Source organism: Hyperolius riggenbachi, chromosome 4, assembly GCF_040937935.1.
Source record: "Hyperolius riggenbachi isolate aHypRig1 chromosome 4, aHypRig1.pri, whole genome shotgun sequence".
NCBI classification, from domain to species: Eukaryota; Metazoa; Chordata; class Amphibia; order Anura; family Hyperoliidae; genus Hyperolius; species Hyperolius riggenbachi.
Genome location: NC_090649.1, coordinates 437,953,963 through 437,973,762, shown reverse-complemented (window position 1 = coordinate 437,973,762; position 19,800 = coordinate 437,953,963). Strand labels below are relative to the sequence as shown.

General features: G+C 46.8%; 1 long non-coding RNA gene across 1 annotated transcript in view; it reads left to right on the top strand.

The window, feature by feature from the left end:
- Positions 1-5,882, top strand: part of LOC137570936 (uncharacterized) — a 33,089-nt gene extending 27,207 nt beyond the window's left edge. The window contains exon 3 of the long non-coding RNA XR_011031243.1: positions 5,833-5,882. This is a non-coding gene — a long non-coding RNA (uncharacterized lncRNA). The remainder of the gene's footprint in view (positions 1-5,832) is intronic.
- The last annotated feature ends 13,918 nt before the right edge of the window (positions 5,883-19,800 follow it).

Sequence of the window (19,800 nt, the reverse complement as noted above, 5' to 3'; positions counted from 1 at the left end):
GGGGGGGCAAGCGGGTATCTTGCCCCAGGCACTGTTTGTTGAATTCTTAAAAAGGCGGCAAAATGAATGGCAGTTTAGGCGCAAAACCTGACCTTGCCCCAGGCGCAACTTGGTCTTGATCCGTCCCTGGTACTATGTACGTGGTTCACAAAGACTGTTATAAAGCTGATAAGAAATATACTCACAAACGCGGGTTACTACACAGGTAACCACTATCAAGGCAGGTGGGGAGAATTAGAAACTGACCCCACTCAGGTTTAAGAAGTCGCTCTCTGTAGATGAGCTATTCTCAACCGGGGTCCTCCAGGAGTTCCGTGTCATTTTGACACTTCCGCGGGACAATATAGTCCCGCTTCTCCATAGCATAGCAGCGGCAGCAGGATTCATTCATGCTGCTGCGAGTGATGCAGCGGATGGATCTACAAAGCAGCGCATCACCCGAAGCCAGCTGTATAGTTCCGGCACGCGCGGGAGTTCTAACAGGATCCCAGCTTCAAGGAGGAAAGGATGTCAGATACTAAGTATGTGTTTTTTTCCCCTGCACTGACACCAATGACTAAAGCAGCCACAGATAGAGATGGCCCGAACGGTTCCAGGTGAACTTTCGGTGGTTCGTGTTCGCCAGCGAAGGCGAACTTTTGCAGAAGTTCGGTTCGCCCCCATAGTGCGCCATTAGGGTCAACTTTGACCCTCTACATCACAGTCAGCAGGCACATTGTAGCCAATTAGGCTACACTCTCTCCTGGAGCCACTCCTCCCCTTATAAAAGGCAGGCAGCGCTGGCTTTTACACTCACTCGTGTGCCTGCAGTAATTAGTGAAGGGACAGCTGCTGGCAGACTCTCATAGGGAAAGATTAGTTAGGCTCTTGTAGGCTTGTTAGCTTGCTCCTGGCTGATTGCTAAAATAGCACCCCTCAACAGCTCTTTTGAGAGCTAATGTTCTCCTGATGTGTTTTTTTTGTGTGTTGCCCACTGACACTGCATTATACAGCCCTATCTATTGCAGCTGGTCCTTGGTAATTGCTATTACTGTGCCAGCCAGGCCCTGCCTAACTATCTATACTGGGACACCTACCTATGCCTACCTAACTACTGGGGCACCTACTTACCTATACGGGGACACCTACCTACTTACCTATACGGGGGAACCTACCTATGCCTACCTACCTACTTATACTAGTGCACCTACCTACATATACTGAGACTCCTACCTATGCCTAGCTAACTACTGGGGCACCTACCTATGCCTACCTACCTATACTGGGACTCCTACCTATGCCTAGCTAACTACTGGGGCACCTACCTATGCCTACCTACCTATACTGGGACTCCTACCTATGCCTAGCTAACTACTGGGGCACCTACCTATGCCTACCTACCTATACTGGGGCTCCTACCTATGCCTAGCTAACTACTGGGGCACCTACCTATGCCTACCTACCTATACTGGGACTCCTACCTATGCCTAGCTAACTACTGGGGCACCTACCTATACCTACCTACCTATACTGGGACTCCTACCTATGCCTAGCTAACTACTGGGGCACCTACCTATGCCTACCTACCTATACTGGGACTCCTACCTATGCCTAGCTAACTACTGGGGCACCTACCTATGCCTACCTACCTATACTGGGACTCCTACCTATGCCTAGCTAACTACTGGGGAACCTAGCTATGCCTACCTACCTTTACTGGGACTCCTACCTATGCCTAGCTAACTGCTGGGGCACCTACTTATGCCTATCTACCTATACTGTCTGGGACACCTACCTATGCCTACCTACCTATACTGGGACTCCTACCTATGCCTAGCTAACTACTGGGGCACCTACCTATGCCTACCTACCTATACTGGAACGCCTACCTATGCCTAATTAACTACTGGGGCACCTACCTATGCCTACCTACCTATAGTGGGACTCCTACCTATGCCTAACTACCTAAACTGGGACTCCTACCTATGCCTAGCTAACAACTGGGACTCCTACCTATACTGGGACTCCTACCTATGCCTAGAAACTACTGGGGCACCTACCTATGCCTACCTACCTATACTGGGACTCCTACCTATGCCTAGCTAACTACTAGGGCACCTACCTATGCCTATCTACCTATACTTAGACACCTACCTATGCCTAGCTAGCTACTGGGGCACCTACCTATGCCTATCTACCTATACTGGGACACCTAGCTATGCCTACCTACCTATACTGGGGCACCTACCTATGCCTACCTACCGATACTGAGACTCCTACCTATGCCTAGCTAACTACTAGGGCACCTACCTATGCCTATCTACCTATACTTAGACACCTACCTATGCCTAGCTAACTACTGGGGCATCTACCTATACCTATCTACCTATACTGGGACACCTAGCTATGCCTACCTACCTATACTGGGGCACCTACCTATGCCTAGCTAACTACTAGGGCACCTACCTATGCCTATATACCTATACTTAGACACCTACCTATGCCTAGCTAACTACTTGGGGAACCTACCTATGCCTATCTACCTATACTGGGACACCTACCTATGCCTACCTACCTATACTGGGACACCTACCTATGCCTACCTACCTATACTGGGACACCTACCTATGCCTACCTACCTATACTGGGGCACCTACCTATGCCTACCTACATACACGAAGATAATAAGGTTGGTGCTTCATTGTGGACAGAGCAAATTTGATCAGCTGGACAGTCACTATTGTTCTATCATTGAGCTACCACAGCCCGGCGACCATATGGGCTTGAACACCGCCACAGCCTGCACTCTCGCCATGGTGCACACCAGTCCAGCACGGCCGTCACTATGCAAACAGCTGTTTGCGGTGCGTTACACAGTGAGTTTGGTGTGTTAGTGTGAAGCAGTACTCTAATTACACTCCCTGATTGATGTATACACATGCAAGATGTTTGTAAGCACTTTAGTCCTGCAATTTAGCATTCAATGTGATTTCTGCCCTTAAAACGCTGCTTTGCGTCAAATCCAGATTTTTCCCCAGGACTTTCGGCATCTCTCCCACTCATCCATGCCCCCCTCCAGGTGTTAGACCCCTTGAGACATCTTTTCCATCACTTTTGTGGCCAGCATAAATGTTTCTAGTTTTCAAAGTTCGCATCCCCATTGAAGTCTATTGTGGTTCGCGAAAGTTGGCGTGAACTGAACCTTTTGCGGAAGTTCACGAACCCGGTTTGCGAACCTAAATTCGAAGGTTCTGGCCATCTCTAGCCACAGAGAGGGGAGAGAAAGCAGCACACAAACAGGAGACAAAACAGCCACAGAGAGGGGGGACAAAGCAGCCACAGAGAGGGGGGACAAAGCAGCACACAAACGGACAAAGCAGCCACAGAAACAGGGGACAAAGCAGCCACAGAAAGGGGGGACAGCAGCACACAAACGGACAAAGCAGCCACAGAAAGGGGGGACAGCAGCACACAAACAGACAAAGCAGGCACAGAAAGGGGGGACAGCAGCACAGAAACAGACAGAGAAGCCACACAAACGAGGGGACATAGTAGCCACAGAAACGGGGGACAAAGCAGTCCCACAAACAAGGGGACATAATAGCCAAACAAACTGGGGGGACAAAGCAGCCACACAGATGGGGCCACACTTGTTAATAAGGGCACATGGGAGCCATAATTGCCAACAAGTGGGAAAAAGGGGGCCATACTAAATAAAGAAGGCACAGGTGCAATACTATAGAAAGGAAATGGGTCCAATTTTAATATAGGGAAAATTATTGCAATGTATTGATTTATTTTTTCCCCTTTTTTCGCTTAAGTCCTCTTTTAGTGTACAGGAAGGTGCAGAGGGTTAATTAATGTGCATTGCATATAGCTGATCCCCCCTCCCCTGTGGCACCTCCAGGGCACACAGTTCTGATGTCCAGATATGGGCACCGCTTAGGCTAAGCATTGCTGATTATCCCACAATTCACAGGTTGTCAGAAAGCTAAATGTGAATAAAGCTATGTACATCTGGACAACATACCCGCGGCTTTGCTATGACATTGTTTCCATTCTGAAATGATGGCTCTGTGCTGCTCCTCTCTGCCTCTCACTTGATCTGTGAAGCACCCAGTTACATCATGGAGAACCAGGACTAGGATTTTATAATGGACTAAATGTCTACCCAGTATAAAAGCTACACAAAGTACAATTTTGCCTTCTGAAAACAGAAGGTATTTCTAAATCTCCAACTTCAGATAAGCAAGAAGCTACTCCCATGATCCATCACTTCAGGTCAGGGAGTGGATATGCAATAAATGCCTATATATTCCCGAAAAGCCAAACATACATCCGAACTCGCTGACAGCATGTCTGCAACCTATTCATTTTATACAGCCATATAATCCAACTTGCAGATGGCTGTTTTCAGGGCCGTTTCTTTTTGCTGCCTATGGCAAGCTTGTGAGGATGCCCCCCTTTCCCGATTTGGAATGATTGCACAACACCCAACAATTTGCACCACACCCTCAGTATAGGTAGGTAGGTGGCCAGATATAGGTGCCCTCTGTATAGGAAGCCACTTGGTATAGGTGCCCCCGGTATAGGTAGCCAGGTATAGGTGCCCCCAATATAGGTAGCCAAGCATATACTGTAGGTAGCCAGGAATAGGTACCCCCCGTATAGGTAGCCAGGCATAGGTGCCCCCAGAATAGGTTAGCCAGGTAGGTGCCCCCAGTAGGGTAGCCAGTCTGTACCACCTCCCTCCCCACAGCCGCCATCAGTCAGCAGCTGCCTCCTTCCATGACAGTCCCTGCCGGTCCCCAATGACCTCAGATCAGGGGTGAGTGACCCACTGTGCCACAGTGATGAAGAAACAGGAGAGTCGTTCTCCTGGTAACGGCACATATATAAGCACTTCATGTATAGGCGCAGCTATGGGAATCCAATCTCCCGTTTCTTCATCACTGCGGTGCATCGGGTCACTGCTGACGCCGATCTGAGGTTGCTCACAACAGTTTTACAGACTAAAGCTGGCCACTAACGGTCCAATTTCTAGCGAAAAATCATTCGAGCGATCAGAAATTCTGATCGGATGAAAAATCGTTCACTACACCATCAACTACCCAATCTTTGCTTCCTATCTATCACGACCACCAAGAAAATCCAAATTTTCGTTCGACGAAAATTCATTGAGGCGACATTTTTTCACTCGTTCATAATCGATTGTGTCCACCAATGGGGATTATTTACAACCAATCCGATCAGTATTTCTGATCGCTCTAACGATTTTTCGCTAGAAATTGGACCGTTAGTGGCCAGCTTTACACCAGTGTGAAGGGATGTGGAAAATATCCTGGTATCAAACCGAAAATAAAAAGAAATAAAGATAATTATCATGTTTGGCAAGACAGGAGGACGCGGTTAGGTCAGTTTCCTAACATTGTTAAGCACACTGGAGAGTGGCGGGAGAAGAGGCTCAGATCTCTGCTCCGCACATGACTCTCAACTATGCAAGGCGCCGATATGGGAAGAGAAAGTCCAGCTCCGGCTCCTAGTAATACAGTTTGTTAAAAATTCCATCCTCCCAGCGTTCCCATAAAGCGCTCCTAACGACAGCTGTAACAACATGACAGCGTATAAATCATCATGTCATGCCATGCTTAGCGGCTTCCTCTGCAGAAGCTGGTACGTGAAATCCTGCAGGGTGCACTTCCATAAAGCAAAATATTTACAGCTGCAAAGTTCACTTTATCTCCATTCTTCTTTCATTATCTCTATTTCCCCTCCATTTACATCGGCCTTTCTCTTTCTTAATGTGAGAGAGTTTTAAATTTAAAATAATATTTTTCTGTCTTTTTTTCCCAGGCTCAGAAATGAGTGTCTTAAACTGTTACCTCTGACCACAGAAATAGGACAGTTTTGGTTTTCCATGTGGTGAGGCAGAAATCCAGTAGTAGCCGGCTATTAATGAAAACAGAGCTGGTTCCAGGTACAATGGGGTATTAAGCAATACAGACAATACACCAATATATAAAATGCACACCAGCAATAATAAAAATACAAAATTGGTAATTACTGTGACAAAAATAACATGATTAATAAAATGTAACTGTATAAGTAAAATGTATAGCAAATTCCAAGACAGAAATGGGTGAGAGCCCTGCCCTTATGAGCTTACAAGCTAAAGGAATGGGGGTCAGTACAAGAGGTGGGGTAGTATGCAATAATCATACCTAGGCAGTGTGTTTTTAGGTTATCTAGTGAGGAGCACAACTAGGCCAGAGATCGGAGCGGGAGTGGCCTAAGTTACAGTGTATGGTTGTTGGAAAAAGTGAGTTTTGAGGGAGCACTTAAAGATTTCAAAGGTTAGAGAGTGGCGGATGTTTTGTGGAAGGGTGTTCCAGAGGAAGGGTGAAGCACATGCAAAATCTTGTATATGTGAATGCGAGGAGGTAATTCTAGAGAAGGACAAAATAAGTTTGTGTGCAGATCTGAGATTGTGGTTGGGTTTGTATCTTGAAACTAGTCAAGAGATGTACAGGGGAGAAATATTGTGGAGAGCTTTGTAGGTTAGGGTTAAGAGTTTAAAACGGATTCTCTGGTTAATTGGCTGCCAGTGAAGAGCTTGACAGAGAGGAGTAGCAAAGGTGGAGTGAGAAGAAAGATGAATGAGTCGAGCAGCAAAGTTCAATCAGGTTGGAGCGGTGCAAGGCTGTTAGTTGGTAGTCCACAGAGGAAGTGCATTAAAATAATCCAGACAAGATATTATAAGAGCATGTACTAACATTTTAGTAGTGTCCTGAGTCAGAAAAGTTCAGATTTGAGATATGTTTTTGAGTTGGAGATGGCAGGAGCTGGTTAGGGAGTGAATGTGAGGAAAAAGAGATATAGGGAGAGGAGACAAATATTACCCCTAAGCACTGTGCTTTGGGAACTGAAGTTATAGGGGGGTCATTAACATTTATTGTTATTATATCAGGCAGAGAGATAGACAGAGACAGTGGAAAAATGATTAGTTCTTCTTTACTCATAGGCCTGGGGCACACCAAAACCCGCTAGCAGATCAGCAAAATGCTAGCAGATTTTTAAACGCTTTTTTTTATTCTTATGAGGCGTTTTGCGGATTGCTGCTGCGGATTTCAGTGTACCATATTTCACATATTGTTACAGTAAAGCTTTTACAGCTTCTGTAACAAAAACGCCTGCAAAACCGCTCTGAACTGCCATTTTTCCGAACGGTTTGCATTTTTCCTATACTTTACATTGGAGGCAGAAACGCCTCCGCAATCCAAAAAATGCCTCACCCCGGGAGTATGCGTTTCAGCAAAACGCCTCCCGCCCTGGTGTGAACCACCCCCTTGAGATACATTACCCTAGCGTATCCGCAGCCGCAAGCAGCTGCAAAAACGCTCAAAAAGCCGCTCGGTGTGCCCCAGCCCAAACTGAGTTTTAAGAAGAAGAGGCCATGAAAGAGGACATAGCATAGCATTACTAGCATTGACCATGTCTACAGATTATGAACAGGTATGTCACAATTACTAGCATTGACCATGTCTACTAATCATGAACAGGTATGCATATCACGTCCACTGCTGCATGTTTATAACATACATGTGTGTCACTGGCACACTACTAAAAAAAAGAATAAAAATGGTACCCTCCACTGAATCAGGAAAAAAGGGCGCAGTAGCCCTTATGGAAAACAACTGCACCTATTATAAAAGCCACACTTTAGAGTCAAATAATGAAAACTTAAGTGCACAGCAGCACCCGCTATCGGGTGCCTTGCCGGAAATCACGGCTTTTATAATAGCCACGTTACATGGCAAAGGAGGTACATTTTGATGCCCGATCTCGGCTTTGCTGCAGGGGAGTTAAGGTTTTGGGGGGGGGGAGGTTAGGGGCTACTAGAGGAAGTGCCACCAGGTGTTAAGCTTGGAGGTGTAATCTCCACCGTCAGCATGCAACACATAAGCTGACGTGAAGGAGGTACACACACCAGCACAAGGAATCAGGATATCCCCAGTTTAGTGGAGGAGAGGACTGACTCCAATAGGAGATTGTGGTGCAGAGCCGGTGCAGATCCGAACAGCCACAAACAACACTTTCGTAATAACGTCTCAGCGCAAAGTAGCGCTGAGCGCATAAACCAGGACTGAGGAGATCAGGACAGGTAGACAGAATGAACGCCTGCTTAACTAGCCACTACTTAGTGACAGCAAGCGTCCACAACAAGACAGACTGGAATGAGGCAGCCAATGCGTAGCAGCGATGGCGTGCCTCACAAAGACAGGACAGGATAGTCCGGAAATAGCAGGATCAAGATAGATGAACGTAACACAGATAAATATACAATAAGTATGATTTCCTAGCGTATTACAATTACAGCTATCAATGAAACTATTTGTAACGTCTGACTAACATATGTATATATCGGCAATGAACCGATATATGACATAAGCAGGAACACTGACTTAGGACTGGAACGATACAGGGAACAGGACTCAGAAGGATTCGCTATCTCTTCGCAGAGATGAACGCAATCCACAAACGGTAACAGGACAGGATTCAGAAGGATTCGTTATCTCCTCGCGGAGATGAACGCAATCCACAAACAGGACCAGGAACAGGATAACTAGCTCAGCACGGGGGATCACGATACGCGCAACCACCAAAGCGTGCTGGAACGCTGACTAACGGAACACAGGATATAAACAGTTCGTGTACGTATATATCAGCGACACTGATGTATCAACGTAACACGAATACAAGGAAAATAACAAAATGCGCAAGTATGCATATATATTGGCGATGAACCAATATATGACACAAGACAAGCAGAGTAACAACTTCTAGAACAAGAGCAGAACTAGGAGGACTCGCTGACCCCTTCGCAGGAGTCAGCGCAGTCCACACGGACTAGGAACGAGGTGGGGCACGAGCAGAGTAACAGACAGAATCTGAGACTATGGTAGCCCATGAGGCATTGCAGGAAGCAGTTCTTTATACTGAGGTCATCCAATGGGAGCAGACCTGCAGATTCCCACACAAGTGAATGGTAATTAATCACAGGCTGATAGCAGGAAAAGGCAGACAATGATATGCAGCCTGCAGGAAAGGGATTGCCCCTCCATTGCAGCAGACAATGTTTGTTTACACAAAAACATATTAAACTGTCATTAACTTCAGAGCGACTGCAGATGGAATCGGCAACTAGTTTAAGTGCAAACCAAAATATGCAAGCAAATGCATGTAATGACATTAGAACTGCTTGGTTTGCAATACCACTGCAGTCAGCAGTAAACGCTGCAGAAGCGATCATAACACCAGGGAGGGTTAGCGTTAGACACCCCTGGAGGGAGGGGGGGGGTCCTTAGGGTTAGCCACCACCAGTGGGGTCATAGGGTTAGGCACCACCAGGGGGGGGGGGGGGGGGGTTGGGGTTCTGTATAAGAGTAGGGTTAGGTTTAGCCATAGTAAAATATCGGTAAACATTACCGACATTTCACTATTAGAATCGAGCAGTAGAATATCTCTAACTTCTAGCGGCAATCCCCTGCGCCCTATTTCCAGGCGCCTTTTTTTCTTGTATGTGTCCTCTACAGCATCCAAATGCCCCGAAGGTCACGTTACGTCTAAACATATCTTATGAATGTGACTATGTTGATAGAAGCAATCTGTAACTGGGTAATAAGTCATACAGCAAGTATCACGGAAAACATGGAAAATAAGCTTCTGGCAACTTACTCCATTTGACTATTTCAAAAGAATACTAATATGAATTCCTACGAGACAAGATAAATTCATCTGCATCAATTATGTACACAGGAGGTGATTATACTAATACAATCTCCAGAATGACCTAACAAGGCAGTGAAAAGAGCTGTGATAATGCGTAATGTGTGATAATTACCAGTAGCAACAATAGACAAGCTGCAGAAAGATCATTCTGACCAATAGTTGTGGAATAGCTTTAACCACAGTGTTTAGTGAGGGAAAAGCCCACCTTGCTCATCAAATGAACTTCAAGTTAAAACGTCTTTCTCTCCCCCATCCTATTTTTCTCTTATTCCTTTTCTGGGCCTCCCTCACACTCCCCATTTACCTCTTACCCTTAGTTTTCTCTTTACCCCCTTACTTCTTTTACCTCATCTCTCCCTCCCCCCTTCCTTTTTTCCCTTCTCCTCAGACATTCCCAATCCCCTTTCTTGTTCTTCCTTACTTTTCTTTTCACCTTCATTTCCTTTTGATATTTTTCATCCTCTCCTTTCTTTCTCTGCCTCTCTCCTTTATTTTAACCTTCTGTATCTTATGCTGGGAACACACATTACGTTTTTTCACCCGATTTCCTGAGTACGAATTTAATCTCAACCAAAGATCGACAGTAATTTTATGGTCCTCTTGCTACACACGTGTACGTTTTCTATTCCGTTTTTACTATGTTCTCGACTAATTACGCCCACTATTGATGACACTGCACTCTGTTACGGCCCCCTGAACGCTTCTGTATTATACACATTATTGAGCCGCTTCATCGATCGCGCCCAGGGATTGAGTCAGGCGTGAACGCGGGTGGACGTCGTCGTCCACCCTAGCATGTGTGAGGGAGAGAGCGCAGAGAAGAGGGAGGGATCATGGGCACAGCGGGAAAAGGGGGAAGTCTCCCCCCCCTCCCTCACCTTGGGGCTCCTCCTCTCTCTTCCCCCCCCCCCCCCCCCCGCCAGAACTAAAATTTGCGGGCGGCTGGCAGTGGGCAATTTACCTCCATCTCGTTTCAAGCGCCGGGTAAGTAGTGATGTCTGATTCATTTGAGCCAGTTCTTTCCTGTGAGTTGAGTGATCCAACACATCACACTGAACCGAATCAGTGTGCAGCTGCAGTTCCTGTCTCATCCACTGAACTGATTCGTTTCAGTGTGATGAGCTGGATCACTCAACTCACAGGAAAGACCCAGCTCAAATGAATCGGACATCACTACTTACCCAGCGCTTGGAACAAGGAAGAGGTAAGTCCCGCCCTCTGCCAGCCACCTGCAAATTTTAGTTCTGGAGGGGGAGAGGGAGGAAGGGGGAGCCCCAAGGTGAGGGAAGGGGGGGACCTCCCCCCTTCCCTGCCGCTTTGCCCACCGATCCCTCTTCTCTGCACTGCCTCCCCTCCTTGTGGGGACATCTGGCTACCTATTATGGGGGCACCTATCGACCTGGCTATACTGGGGACACCTATAGACCTGGCTACATATACTGGGGACACCAATACACCTAGCTACATATACTGGGGACTCCTATACACCTGGCCACCTTTTCTGGGGAGATATTTTCACCTGGCTACCTATTCTGGGGACATTATACACCTGGCTACCTATTCTAGGGACAACTATAGTCATGGCTACTTATACTGGGGACACCTATAGACCTGGCTACCTATGCTGGGAGTACCTATTTTGGGGAAACTGCTGTCAGATTATCTGTATTTTTGAGTAACTGCTGTTAACAGATTAAGTGTATTTTGCGGAACAGCTGCCAGATTATGTGTATGTTAAGGGAACGGCTGCTGCCAGATTATGCATATTTTGGGGAACTGCTGCCAGATTGTGTATGTTTGGGGGACAACAGCTGCCAGATTATATGTATTTTGGGTGTTACGTGTATTTTGGGTGATCTGCTACCAGGTTTCGCATATTTTGGGGATCTGCTTCCAGATTGTGTGTATGTTGGGGGAACTGCTGCTGCCAGATTGTCTATTTTTGGGTAACCATTGCCATATTATCTGTATTTTGGAGAAACTTCTGCCAGATTACGTGTCTTTTTGGTGAAATGCTGTCAGATCTATTTGGGGGGGGGGGGGGGGTACACTACGGCAGAGCTCAAACTTCCCTGGCAGACCTTTTACACTGCTATGGTCATGGATTTTTGGCCCCACCCATGACCACGCCCATGTTATGCTTGGCCACGCCCATTTTTGGCTCGCCGCGCTATGCGGGCGCAGGGCTTTTTCAGGTGAGTCCACTCACCTCTTTTCCCAGGACAAGACCCCTGATCGCGCCAACACACAATAAGATAGTAGTCATATAGTTACATATAGTTACATATATAGTTATTTTGGTTGAAAAAAGACATACGTCCATCGAGTTCAACCAGTACAAAGTACAACACCAGCCTGCTCTAAAGTTAGTTCGACCCTTTATTCTCAACATGTCCGATACTATTTCGATCGAGAACACACTCGATTCTGCCCATAAAATCGCACAAGTGTGCTGAAAAATGCTTCCAATTTTGGTTGCGATTCGTACTATCGATCGCATGGGAAATCGGGTGAAAAAACATAACGTGTGTTACCAGCATTAGTCTTTCTTTTCCCTCTCCAGCCCTGTTTTGTTAATTTGGAGGCACCACGCTAGCTACGACACAGTCATCCTGTTTTTATGAAGAAGTGGGCTGCGACCCACAAAACTCATTGCAGCCTTTGGAGTATTTATTAAACGTTTGTTTTGCTGATAATATCTTACTGACTCTTCACTGGGGAGGTAAGTGCTACTTCCCCTTGTTTTTATCTTTGTAAATATACATTTCTGTTTGAGGCTGGGTGCACACATAACATAACATGAAATGTCGTGTTTTATGTCATGTTTCATATTATATTGTGTCTGGTTTTTGGGCATTTTTGCTGCGTTTTTGGTGCGTTTGCGGTTTTACCCCATATGCGGTTTTTTAAGCGTTTTGCATGCATTTTAATGCGTTTGCGGTTCGCATATACAAAATGGGTATGCTTTTTGTATGCGTTTTTCATGTGTTTTTCTATTGCGTTTTATGCAAATCACTAGGAAGTCAACATGAAGTGGAAATACATCATAAAACAATTTTCCTCCAAAAACGTGTAGAAAAACGCATGGAAAACGCATACCATTACGTTTCTATTCATTATGTGCATTTTTGCTGCCTATTTGAAGACTATGCAACAAAACCTGCATTTTTAAAAATGCACCCATCAAAAATGCATATGCATTTTTTTTCTGCAGCTCATAGACTTCCATGAGCTTTTCTGCAACGCTTGCGTTTCTGCTAAGTGTGCACCTAGCCTAACCCTTCTGCCGCTTCTGTTTCTGTGGTTCACATAATCCCCAGTCCACCATGCATGGAGGGGGCTACACCCATTTCCTCCTTTTCCTGACTACAGAGAGCAACATATTAAACACGTATTGCTTGCCCTCCTGTCTGAAAAGTGGTTGCCTGTTCGATAACCCACATTTGTGAGTATAAAAATCTATTTACCCCCCCCCCCCCCCCCCGGCTTTGACATGACATATGGCATACCCCCCTTGGCTATGACATACTGCACTATAGAGGGGTCTCGGTTTCTCTCTTTGTTCCTCATACTTATAGCCGGCCTTTGACCTGAGCGCCCAGAGCGGTTGCTCAGGGCGCCGGCTTCCAAGGGGGCGCCGCCGCCTATAGCTGGTTGCCTATACTGAGTGCACCTACACCTCATTTCCTATACTGGGGGCACCTATAGCTGGCTGCCTTTACTGAGGGCACCAACACCTGGCTACCTATACTGGAGGCACCAACGCCTGGCTACCTATGGGGGGGGGGGTGGAGACCTTCAACTGACTTCCTATATTGGGGGCACCTATCTTTGGCAACCTTTATTGAGGGCACTTACACGTGAAATCCTATACTGGGGGCAGCTATACCTGGCTACCTACCTATACTGAGTCTGAGGGCATTTTTTTGGGGTGGGGCACTGCGGCTATAATCCCACTGATTATTTTTATTAAAATTCCTGAAAGGTTCTAGCCTTCATTTTTAAGTGTATTCAGGATAATGCACTCTTTCCATCCATTCATGGTTATTAATAGTATTTTTTCTATATATGTGACGTGTCACGGAGATCTGAGCATTTGGCGTGATGTGTCACAAGTCAAAAAGGTTGGAAACCACTGTCCTAGGAGATATCTCAGGAGAAAAGGTGAATTGAATATGGGCCTGTGTGTGTGTGCGTGCGTGCGTGCGTGCGTGAGGATGAAGGGGGGGCACAAAAATCAGGTTTCGCTCAGGGCGCTGTGAAACCTAAGGCTGGCCCTGCTGTCATACTGTTTTGTTAATTAGTGTTTTAATGTCCTTAGCAGTAATCCTGAGTCAGGCTCGGGGCGGAAAGCTGCAGCACAGAGCGGTAATCCCGTGCCTCAGTGAGTTATACGCAGGAGCTGCTGCAGATCTCTCTGCAGTATTTTTTTACTTGTTTTTATGGTCTAAAAGCTTGTAAAAAAAATGCACGGCTTTTAGACACTGAATCTGGAAATAATCATAACGCCAAGGAGGTTAATTGATAATTTTTTTGTGATTATTGAAGCTCACCTTCTGGTTACTGCAATGTAGTACCGTAATCTGAAGAAGTGAATGATGGTGCACAAAACACTTACAGTACAAGGAAAAATATTGGGATACCCATTACATATTGGGATATTAGGAGACCTAGTACGTTATTCAATGTTTGGCATCAATATCCGACCGACTTAATTATAACAATGGAATCAATATTGCAACATGGCCACCCGGTCAATCGTAATGATGCTGAAAAATCTTGGTGGAAAGGGCTCAATCGGGTGCGTTGTGGTAATGATGTTCTATTTCCAGATGACCGACGAACCCCCTGGCTGGTCTTCCTCCAAGTGTATGTGTATCCCAAGGCCCCCTGGTGAGTGTTGCAGGCTCACCTGTCATGCTGGCCTAGCATGACTCCTCATCTCCTCCTGTGTCCGGCAACTTTTTGAATTGCCACCACAAGTGGCTGTACCATGTGACACGGCTGCATGTACTGATGTCTGGGGCTTGGGATTGGGATAGCACCTCCCATTCAGTTTAACTACCTCAAACATGGGAATAGTGTGGATGGTTGCCACGAGGACCTCTAGTGTCCAAATAACAAACTGCAGTTTGCGGCATCCTCTAGGAAAGATTTTATTAAATGAAACTGTGTTTTTGGGGGCATAAGAGTATTGTTAGTATAGATGAAATGAAAACAATTAGCATTTTAAGAATCTGAGTATTAGCAACAGATCCACCAGCTGGGAGTCTGCATTTGAGGCTTGATTTAACACACCTTCAGTATTAGCTTATGGAGTTTAGCAGAATGTGATTATCTTTTCGTTCACAATGCAGAAGTAACAGCATACTGTGACATTACACACTGGTGTGTGAAAGAATGTGGAAGGTATAAGTTTTTGTAGCAGTTCCAGGCAAACTTATTTAAAGAAATTTGGAGGAGTATGTCAAACTGAGCCCATATATAAGTCCTGGCATGGTTGCAGACACTTGCCATGGTGACTGTTCTACTCCGATACGTTTCTGCTGCTCGTAATTCAGCCCGTTAGCTGCCCCAACCACAGTCTGTCAGTGACCTCTGACCCTCAGTTTAGTGGCGCATGCCCAGTTAGGCATTTTTGACTCTTTGGCCGTGCTCCTAGTGCACACGCATGTCTTATACAGCATGAGAGGAGACACGGAGGAGAAGGAGCCAGAGCAGAGCAGTTTGAGCCAAAAATGTCTTAGGCCTGGAACCCACTACAAAACGCTATCGCTAATTGCAATCGCTAGCCTTTGTGTGAGTGCTTTGTAAGCTACTGATTTCATGAGCGTTTTTGGCAGAGATTTTAAAAAGTGCAAGGTTTTTGCCAGCGATTGTGTAGCGAATAGCGATTAGCGCTTTTAATTCTGATTGGTCCTGTCAATTAATTTTAATTTTTTTACAGTGTGCAGTAACTTCAAAATGCTAGCAAAATCGCTCCGTGTAGGTTTTGATGAGCGATTATGTCAGCGTTTATATACTTTACATTGCAGAAAAGCGAAACGCTAAACGCTAAAAATGCTGCATGTCCTGCGTTTTGGGAATCGCAACCACTCCAGTGGAATTTGGCCCATCCATTAACATTAGCTGAGCGTTTAGGGAAATCGCTAGCGGTTTGAATCGCTCACTAAACGCTCAGAAAATCGCTCTAGTGGGTTGCAGGCCTTATTGCGCATGCACCACTAAACTAACTGAGGGTCAGAGGTCAGCAACACACTCTGGTCGTGGCTGGGTGACATGGGTGAGCTGTGCTCACAAAAACAATTCTACACAGATCTTCGGTTAGCAACTTTCATATTCATTTCAACACATTGATTTTATTCACAAGAGTTTTAACCTGCTGAGCGGTCTGGACGAGCTCAGCTCGTCCAACACCGCCAGAGGCTGCCGCTCAGGCCCTGCTGGGCCGATTTTCGTAAAATAAAAAGCAGCACACGCAGCCGGCACTTTGCCAGCCGCGTGTGCTGCCTGATCGCCGCCGCTCTGCAGCGATCCGCCGCGAGCAGCGGCGAAAGAGGGTCCCCCCAGCCGCCTGAGCCCAGCGTAGCCGGTGTCGTGTCAGCTATTGCAGCCTCTCATATTTTGCAGCCCCGCATGCGCAGTAGGAGCCTGCGTCCCATTCAATTGTGCAGCCACGGTAAAACGTCATAAATATCGCCGCTTCCGCACCAGATACACCCCCGAAATTATCAGGGGAGGAAGGGGACCCCCAGATCTAGCTCTGTGCCGAATTGCAGCCCCCGAGCCCCGCTGGTTCCCGAGACTGATTGCAGCAAACCTATCTCGGGAACTAGCGGGGCTAGGGGCCTGCAATTCGTCACAGAGCTAGATCTGGGGGTCCCCTCCCTCCCCTGAGAATTTCGGGAGTGTAGGTGGTGCGGAAGCGGAGATATTTCAGGTAAATAATGTCTAACTTCTCACTGAGCATGCGCGATACTCAGTGAGGAAGGCTGCTTCCGGGCTGCAATATCTGACATTACACCGGAACAAAAAGTTCCGGCCAGCGCTAAGGGCTGGATCGGAGGCGGCTGACGTCAGGACGTCGGCTGACGTCGATGACGTCACTCCGCTCGTCGCTATGGCGACGATCTAAGCAAAACAAGGAAGGCCGCTCATTGCGGCCTTCCTTGTTTATTCTGGGCGCCGGAGGCGATCGGAAGAACGCCTCCGGAGCGCCCTCTAGTGGGCTTTCATGCAGCCAACTTTCAGTTGGCTGCATGAAATAGTTTTTTTTTTATTTAAAAAAAACCCTCCCGCAGCCACCCTGGCGATTTAATCAGAACGCCAGGGTGGTTAAATATCAACAATGCTGAGCACTGCTTGACCTTACTGTGCACCTTTAATATAAACACACTCCTTTCAGGAGTGCTTAGATTAGAGGCAATGATGCTCTTTTAGTGTCTAAACCTCACTTAAAGTATTAACTCTGCAGTGAAGGTCATTTTCAGAATGAGCAAATAGGGCTGAGACACACCAGAAAAGCTCCCCAAACGCTAGAGGTTTCAAAAGCTCTTCCCAATGTAATGCTATGGTTTTTTTTTTTACAAAACCTCATTGCTCCAGTGTGCACAGACACATAGGATAACATTAGCAGCAGATTTAAAAACTCAAAACGCTCAGAAAAACTCCTCTGGTGTGCACCAGGCCATAGCAAGATGAAACAGATAGTTCATCCTGCAGCTCTGGCCAGCACAAATAGTTAACACCATGCAGAAGGGCTGTTCCAAATTTCCTAATTCCAAATCCGCCAAAATTCTAAAATTTCCCACAAAATTCTGAATACGGATTCTGAGTTTGCATTTTGCAAATCACTGAACACTGTGGTGATTTGTCCGTGATCGCGTTTAGCGCTTCTATAGCATTGAAACGCGATCACCGGGAAATCGTCTGAAAATGGTGCAGGCTACACGTTTGCGTTTATCGTTTTTGGGCGATTTGCACTAATTAGCGCAAGTAAGAACGGGCCCATAGGGTTTAATTACACTAGCGCAGCGGTGGCGAACCTATGGCACGCGTGCCGGGCCCGGCACGCGTAGCCTAATCTGCTGGCACGCTACCGCTGCTTATGAACTGGCCGCAGCGTCTACTACACGCCGCCGCACCAGTTCATATCCCGCAGCCCCGCAGTCTCCCGGGAGGCAGACCAGGGCTACGGCAAGATGGCTGCCGAAGCCCTGTACTGGAGACTATTTGTGTCTCCAGTACAGGGCTTTGGGCGCCATCTTCCCGTAGCCCTGCACTCTGCCTGTCAGCGGCAGCTCGGGAGACTTCAGAAGGAACGTCCGGGGGAGATGCGCGCCAGAGCCCAGCCGAGAGAGAAGACTTCTGTCAGGTGAGTACATTACTTTTTTTTTTTCAGGTAAAATGCGGCCCACTGTGTTATTTTCTGGTAAAATGTTTTGTCACATTGTGTTTATGTCCTGTGACATGCTGCCCACTGCGCTTGTTTTCTGGTGAAATGTGGCCCACTGCGTTTTTCTGGTGAAATGTGGCCCACTGCGTTTGTTTTCTGGTGAAATGCTGCCCGCTGCGTTTGTTTTCTGGTGAAATGTGGCCCACTGCGTTTGTTTTCTGGTGAAATGCTGCTCTCTGCGTTTGTTTTCTGGTGAAATGTGGCCCACTGCGTTTGTTTTCTGGTGAAATGCTGCCCGCTGCGTTTGTTTTCTGGTGAAATGTGGCCCACTGCGTTTGTTTGCTGGTGAAATGCTACCCTCTGCGTTTGTTTTTTAGTGAAATGTGGCCACTGCGTTTGTTTGCTGGTGAAATGCTGCCCGCTGCGTTTGTTTTCTGGTGAAATGCTGCCCGCTGCGTTTGTTTTCTGGTGAAATGTGGTCCACTGCGTTTGTTTGCTGGTGAAATGCTACCCTCTGCGTTTGTTTTCTGGTGAAATGTGGCCACTGCGTTTGTTTGCTGGTGAAATGCTGCCCGCTGCGTTTGTTTTCTGGTGAAATGCTGCCCGCTGCGTTTGTTTTCTGGTGAAATGTGGCCCACTGCGTTTGTTTGCTGGTGAAATGCTACCCTCTGCGTTTATTTTCTGGTGAAATGTGGCCCACTGCGTTTATTTTCTGGTGAAATGCTGCCCGCTGCATTTGTTTTCTGGTGAAATGTGGCCCACTGCGTTTGCTGGTGAAATGCTACCCTCTGCGTTTGTTTTCTGGTGAAATGTGGCCCACTGCGTTTGTTTTCTGGTGAAATGTGGCCCACTGCGTTTGTTTGCTGGTGAAATGCTACCCTCTGCGTTTGTTTTCTGGTGAAATGTGGCCCACTGCGTTTGTTTGCTGGTGAAATGCTGCCCACTGCGTTTGTTTTCTGGTGAAATGTGGCCCACTGCGTTTGTTTGCTGGTGAAATGCTACCCTTTGCGTTTATTTTCTGGTGAAATGTGGCCCGCTGCGTTTGTTTTCTGGTGAAATGTGGCCCACTGCGTTTGTTTGCTGGTGAAATGCTACCCTCTGCGTTTATTTTCTGGTGAAATGTGGCCCACTGCGTTTATTTTCTGGTGAAATGCTACCCGCTGCATTTGTTTTCTGGTGAAATGTGGCCCACTGCGTTTGCTGGTGAAATGCTACCCTCTGCGTTTGTTTTCTGGTGAAATGTGGCCCACTGCGTTTGTTTTCTGGTGAAATGTGGCCCACTGCATTTGTTTTCTGGTGAAATGTGGCCCACTGCGTTTGTTTGCTGGTGAAATGCTACCCTCTGCGTTTGTTTTCTGGTGAAATGTGGCCCACTGCGTTTGTTTGCTGGTGAAATGCTGCCCACTGCGTTTGTTTTCTGGTGAAATGTGGCCCACTGCGTTTGTTTGCTGGTGAAATGCTACCCTTTGCGTTTATTTTCTGGTGAAATGTGGCCCACTGCGTTTGTTTTCTGGTGAAATGTGGCCCACTGCGTTTGTTTGCTGGTGAAATGTGGCCCACTGCGTTTGTTTTCTGGTGAAATGCTGCCCGCTGCGTTTGTTTTGTGGTGAAATGTGGCCCACTGCGTTTGTTTGCTG